The following is a 6,288-nucleotide window of genomic DNA, read 5'->3' as shown; positions in this document are numbered from 1 at the left end:
TATAGGTTCAAATCGTTTAAGCTGACTGAAGACAGAAAATGCTGCTGCTTGTGGACAAGGTGATAGGGCCAAGGCTGCAAGATGGTCTTCAGTCGAGTTCCCAGCAACCCCCCTCTCCTTGTCAGCATTACTCCTCTTTGACTTCACAGGTGAATACATGCAAAAGACAATTAGTGGGGGAGTTACTGTTTCAGAGCTTCAGCTTCCTGAAGAGCTCCGTGTCCTTCCTACGGACAGCTGCAGTCCATTTCATAGGTAAGGTGGTCCCTCCTGTCAATTCCTCCCTTCTCTCCAGCAGGAAAGCCCTCCTTGACCTTTCACTAAAGGGCTAATCCAGAATTATAGTATGATGAAGTTGGTTACATCCTTCCCTAGCTCTGACCTGGTTTGAGATGTTGTGCTGTCAGCCTCCAAAATTTGTGTTAGAAAAGCCTGGGGAGGAGGAGTAAGCTATCTGCCTTTGTCCTGGCTCTGTGTGCATCTACCCACTTTGTCAGCATGCTGCTTTGTTAGAAAGAGAAATGTATGCATTTGGAAGGAAAAAACTATTTCTTCAACTGGAACCCCATGGATTTCCCAAAATATTTCTTGTTTTAACACATAAAGCAGTATGTGTATATCTTAGAAAGCATAAAATATTCAGACTGGCTGAAAGAAGACAATGAGTAATGCCAGAACTTACATCATTTTTTTAAAAACATCTTTTATTGATTTTTTAAAAAGAGGAAGGGAGAGGGATAGAGAGTTAGAAACATCGATCAGCTGCCTCCTGCACACCTCCCAGTGGGGATGTGCCCGCCACCAAGGTACATGCCCTTGACCAGAATCGAACCTGGGACCTTTCAGTCCGCAGGCCGATGCTCAATCCACTCAGCCATACCGGTTAGGGCCAGAATTTACATCATTTGGATTTAAACACTACTAACACCCTAGAATTTGTTTTCTTAAAAATATGCTACACAAACACACGCACACACACACAGACACACACACACATATACTTATAGCAATTTAAGTAATATATGTTTTTAATTGATTTTAGAGAGAGAAGAAGGGAGAGAGAGAATCATTGATTGGCTGCCTCCTGCATTCCCCTTATTGGGGATTGAGCCCACAAGCCAGGTAGGTGCCTTGACTGGGAATTGAACCATAATCTCTTGGTTCCTGGATCGATGCTCAATCACTGACCCACTGGAGCAGAGCTATAGAACTTTCATTTATTTGATTATTTTAAATATTTTTATTGATTTTTTGCAGAGAGGAAGGGAGAGGGATGGGATAGAGATTTAGAAACATCAATGAGAGAGAAACATCGATCAGCTGCCTCCTGCACATCCCCTACTGGGGATGTGCCCACAACCAAGGTACATGCCCTTGAGCAGAATGGAACCTGGAACCCTTTAGTCTGCAGGCCGATGGTCTATCCCCTGAGCCAAACTAGTTAGGGCAAACTTTTAAAAAAGAAACTTTGGTACACAGCTCTATCACAAATACATGCATTACATACACATCAATATTATATTTAATGACTACATAATATTAATTTTATTGTATAGATGGATTTATGAAACCAGTCCTTATTTTTGAATATTGAGACTGTGTTATCTTTTGTTTTTATAGACAGGGACATAGTGGTTAAATCTCTGCATGTCATCATGATTATTTTGTTAAGATACATTGCTTAAAAGTAGAGTTCCTGGACCCAAGGGGTATGCAGAATTTTAAGGATTTGGAACTGCCCTCTAAAAAGTTAGATTCATTTTCTCTCGTCACCAGTATGTATATGAGTATCCATTTCGCCAAACATTTGGAAACCCTAGGTAATATGTTTATAAAATTATTACCAATTTGATAGGTGGGAAAAAAAAGAAGCTTCTTGTTTTGGCTAATTTTCTCTTTAATCAGCAGCTAGGTTATGTATTTTGTCCTGTTTATTGGCAATCCATATTTTATTTTTGCAAATTATTGCGTTGTGCCCGTCCATCTTTCTGTTGGAGTAGGAGCCCCATGAAGTTTAACATCCTTGGCGCAGGCTCCACTTATCACCTGGGTCACAGCTGCTCTGAGGGCTGTTCTTTCACTAGGACACTGACATGTAGCCAGCAAAGCATCTCTTACATACATTTTTTGCTAAAATCAGTTTATAAATGTCCTTGTTCACTACTGAGCCTGGGGAAAGGGATGGCCCAAAGGCCCAGGAATTCTGGATGGACTTTACATCTGTTCTGTCTTTAGCATTAATAGCTGAGAAGATAAACCTGCATTCCATACATGAGGATGATGTGCAGCTGTTACGAAATGGTGAGTCTGGGCCTCGAACCTGGGTTCTGGGTTACATAATGGGATCGGGCAAGATAGAAAGGAGGAAGGGGCAATTCCTGACGTACATGTGACATATTTTTAAATAAAGTTTACTCTTACCGGTATGTTATATATAAAAGTTTAAGTGAAGAGAAGAGAAAGGTAACATTATTTATCATCATACCAGTTAGATAAAAGCACTGCTAACAACACGTTCTTGTCACTGCCCCTCCGTCCTATGCTCTGGGCTGACCCTGCAGAGGTGTGTAAGGCAGACATGTTTCCTTTTCCCCCAAAGAACATGCAGTTTTGTGTTCTTTTTTACTGCCTTAAATATTTTAAAATTAATTTATACTTATAGAGCCCTTGATATATTAATATTTCAGTTATTTCAATTTTTTTGCTATTCAAACAATGCTACCATGAACATTCTTATATATGCCTCCTTATATACAAGTGTAATTCTTAGTCCAGACTAGATACTAAAAAGTAGACTTTTATCATGCATGTTGAACTTAACCGAGTTTAAAGTACAACATTTTAATCTTTCATACTATGTTAACATGATTTTCAATCACCACCTTTCCCAATTACAGGCTTTTATTAACCAATATTTTAGTTCCTATTTTAAACTCATAATTTATATGCTATGATTATTATTGTTACTTTATACAAACCATAGATTTACAAAGTGTTACATGCTCACCATTCCTTTTTGTATCTCTGACCATCCCTCAGGGGTCATTTTTCTCCATTCTTCTAGAGTAAACCATTTAGAGGTTTCTTTAGTGCTGGTATCTTTTTAAAAAGTCCTCACTGGAGGATATGTTTATTACCTTGAGAGGGAGAGAGGGAAACAGAGAGAGAGAGAGAGAGAGAGAGAGAGAGAGAGAGAAACATCCATTGGTTGCCTCCTGCAACCTTTTGGTGTAGGGAATGACACTCCATTCAACTGAAACAGCTGGCCAGGGCTAGTGCTGGTATCTTTTTTTTATATACACTTGAAAAAAATTTTTTTATTGATTAAGTTATATTAGTGATGGTATCTTGATAATATACTCTCTTAGATTTTTTGGTTGTAAGAATTTCTTCTTACCCTCATCCTTGCAAGATAGCTTTACTAGTTTTAAAATTCTACACCAACAATTACTAACTCAGCACTTTGAAGACATTGTGCTATTATTTTCTGGCTTTCTTTGTTGCTAATTAGAAGCCTGCTATTCTAGTTTTTTTTTTCCTTTGTAGGTAATCCGTCCTTTTCCTCTGGCTGTTTTAAGATTTTTTTTAAGTGTTTTTTACAAGTATAGAGAATCTATCTAATAAAGAGAGAATATGCTAATTGACCCTCATGCTGTCACAAAGATGGCAGTGTCCACACCCAATAAGGAGGGAATATGCTAATTGACTGCCCCACCCTCAGAGATGTTAGAGACCACAGCCAATAAAAAGTGAATGTGCTAATTGACCACCATGCCCTCAAAGATGGCGGTGCCCACAGCCACAAGATGGTGGTGCTCAGTCCCCTGAGCCCCGCAAGAGTGGCAGGCACGCGGGAAGGCCGAGCCTACCCCTGGTGGGCCTGGGTGCTCTGTGTGCCTGCCTCCAGAGACAGCCAGTCTCCTCAGCAGCCAGGTCGCCCAGGGTCAGCCTGAGGTGCAGGCAAGCCTTGATTGGCAGCTGCCCAGATGCCCAGGGCCACCCAAGGCTCAAGTAACTAGGGCTGGCCAAGGCTTATGCTGCCGGAAGTGGCAGCAGCAGAAGTGTGATGGGGCATTGCCTTCCCCTGATCACTGGGTCACCTCCCACACCTGTGGGCTCCTGGACTGTGAGCGGGGGCAGGCTGGGCTGAGGGACTCTTCTTCCAGTGCATGAATTTTCTATAGTACCTCTAGTAATATAGTAACCAGGTACCCATACCCCAATTTCAACAAGTAGCAACTCACGGTCACCTTTTCTTTTTTAAAAGATATATGGTTTGTTGTTGTTGTTGTTGTTTATTTCAGAAAGAGGAAGGGAGAGGGAGATAGAAACATCAATGATGAGAATTATCAATCAGCTGCCTCCTGCACGCCCCCTACTGGGGATTAAGCTCACACCCAGGCATGTGCCCTGACCAGGAATTGAACAGTAACCCCCTGGTTCATGAGTCAGTGCTCAACTACTGAGCCACGCTGGCCAGTGCTCCATTATTCTTACTCTTATCAAAGTACTAAAAAAGAGGTAGGGAGTGGAAGTTGGTAGTGTGGAGAAAGAGGAGCTGCTATTCCCAATGTCTATCAGAAGAGAAAGTTTTACCTCACCTTTCAAAACCCTTTGTTCCCTTCAGTCCCTGAAGAGCCACACCTATGTTTTATATAGGATGTACTTCTGCTGACTCCCTGCCATTGCTCTCTAGTAATTACATTTGTTAATTATTGAAAACCTACTGTATACTATGTACTATTCTAAGCATGAAATACTGCAGTGAACAAAACTGATAACCTTGCCTTCATGCAGTTTACATTCTAGTCGGGAAGGGAGGAATACTCCCTCAACAAATACATAGACATAGATGTTAGATAAGCACTGTGGAGGTCACTATCTCCATAAGGCAAGGGGTAAGAAGGGCCGGAGTAGGGTCTGGGGTACCCCTCCGCTAAGGGACATTTAAGCAGAGAGCCGGAGGAAATGAGGGAGTGAACCCTATGACTCTTTGAGGGATAAGCACTTGGCATGTTCAAGGGAGCACAAGAAGATCAATGTGATGGCATGGAGTGAGCAAAAGGCAGGGCAGGAGGTGATGAGATCAGAGAACAGCAGTGGGGCCACATTTAGGGTTTTACTTGAGTGTAGGGTGCAGCATTGAACACAGTTCTTAACTCTGCTAATGGACACTGGGAAGAGTTTAGGTAGCTTTTGATCAATGGTGGGTGGTATAATTCATTCCAGGACCAAATGGAAAGGATTTTTGAATTATTCATTCTTCACTATTTTCTTTTCATTTTTTTTCTAATATATTTCATTGATTTCTTACAGAGAGGAACAGCAGTGGGGCCACATTTAGGGTTTTACTTGAGTGTAGGGTGCAGCATTGAACACAGTTCTTAACTCTGCTAATGGGCACTGGGAAGAGTTTAGGTAGCTTGTGATCAATGGTGGGTGGTAGAATTCATTCCAGGACCAAATGGAAAGGATTTTTGAATTACTTATTCTTCACTATTTTTCATACCACAGTTTCCTTCCTTGATGTAGAGACAAGACGAAGAGCATGTTTGCTTTTCTAGCTCCTGTTCCTATGTCTCAGCCCTTTTGTAGTTGAGAGTGTTATGTGTTTGTCTGAAAGTCCTGGCATGAATGCCACAGGCTTGCTGTTCTGGTGTTGCAGATGCCTATCCTCAGGGGCTTTGCCCTCTGGTTTGAGCCCAGTTAGAGTTTCCTGGTGCCTGCTGTGAGGTAATATTTGAGGGATGCTGTTTGTGAGGTAGTGGTGGAATCCTGTCTAAGAGGAAATGCCTAGCAGACAACTGGAGATAGACAAGTCCTTGTTTTCTTTACAGCTCTTTGTCGAGAGAGTAAAATGGTAAATGACTTCTAAGGGTACTTTCTTTCACAAAGTCTGCATTACTCAGACAACTTTCAAATACTAGATCTCTTGATAATGAGCCATGTGAACTTGGGCCAGTTACTTTGCCTCTGTGCCTCAGTTTCTCCATTGGCATCATGAGGATAATAGTGCTGATCTTGAACATTGTTTTGATGATTGAACACAAAACATGGGAAGCACTGAGCTTTGCTGGGCACATAGATGTCCCACAAAACATCTGTGTTGAACTGACTCAGGCTTCTGGGCCAGGGGAGGGGTGGTATTGGGAGAGCAGGTAGGGAGTATATTTGTAGCTAAGGGAGTATATTTGTTGCTTCCCAGAGAGAAGCTATGCTACTGCTAGCACATTAACCATCAGCTGGTAGCATCTGCCCTCTGAGGGCTTGACCCTGGCTTCATTTCTG

The 6,288-nt window shown here is 41.9% G+C and overlaps 1 long non-coding RNA gene across 1 annotated transcript in view; it reads left to right on the top strand.

Moving 5' to 3' along the window:
* Nucleotides 1-156: 156 nt before the first annotated feature.
* LOC106725317 overlaps nucleotides 157-6,288 on the top strand; it is an 8,709-nt gene continuing 2,577 nt past the window's right edge. The window contains exons 1-2 of the long non-coding RNA XR_001361182.1: nucleotides 157-255; nucleotides 2,236-2,301. This is a non-coding gene — a long non-coding RNA (uncharacterized LOC106725317). The remainder of the gene's footprint in view (nucleotides 256-2,235; nucleotides 2,302-6,288) is intronic.

Source organism: Myotis brandtii, unplaced genomic scaffold (genome assembly GCF_000412655.1).
Source record: "Myotis brandtii unplaced genomic scaffold, ASM41265v1 scaffold1551, whole genome shotgun sequence".
In the NCBI taxonomy this organism is placed as follows: Eukaryota; Metazoa; Chordata; class Mammalia; order Chiroptera; family Vespertilionidae; genus Myotis; species Myotis brandtii.
The sequence above is the reverse complement of the archived record's forward strand: the minus strand, read 5'-3'. Positions and strand labels throughout refer to the sequence as shown.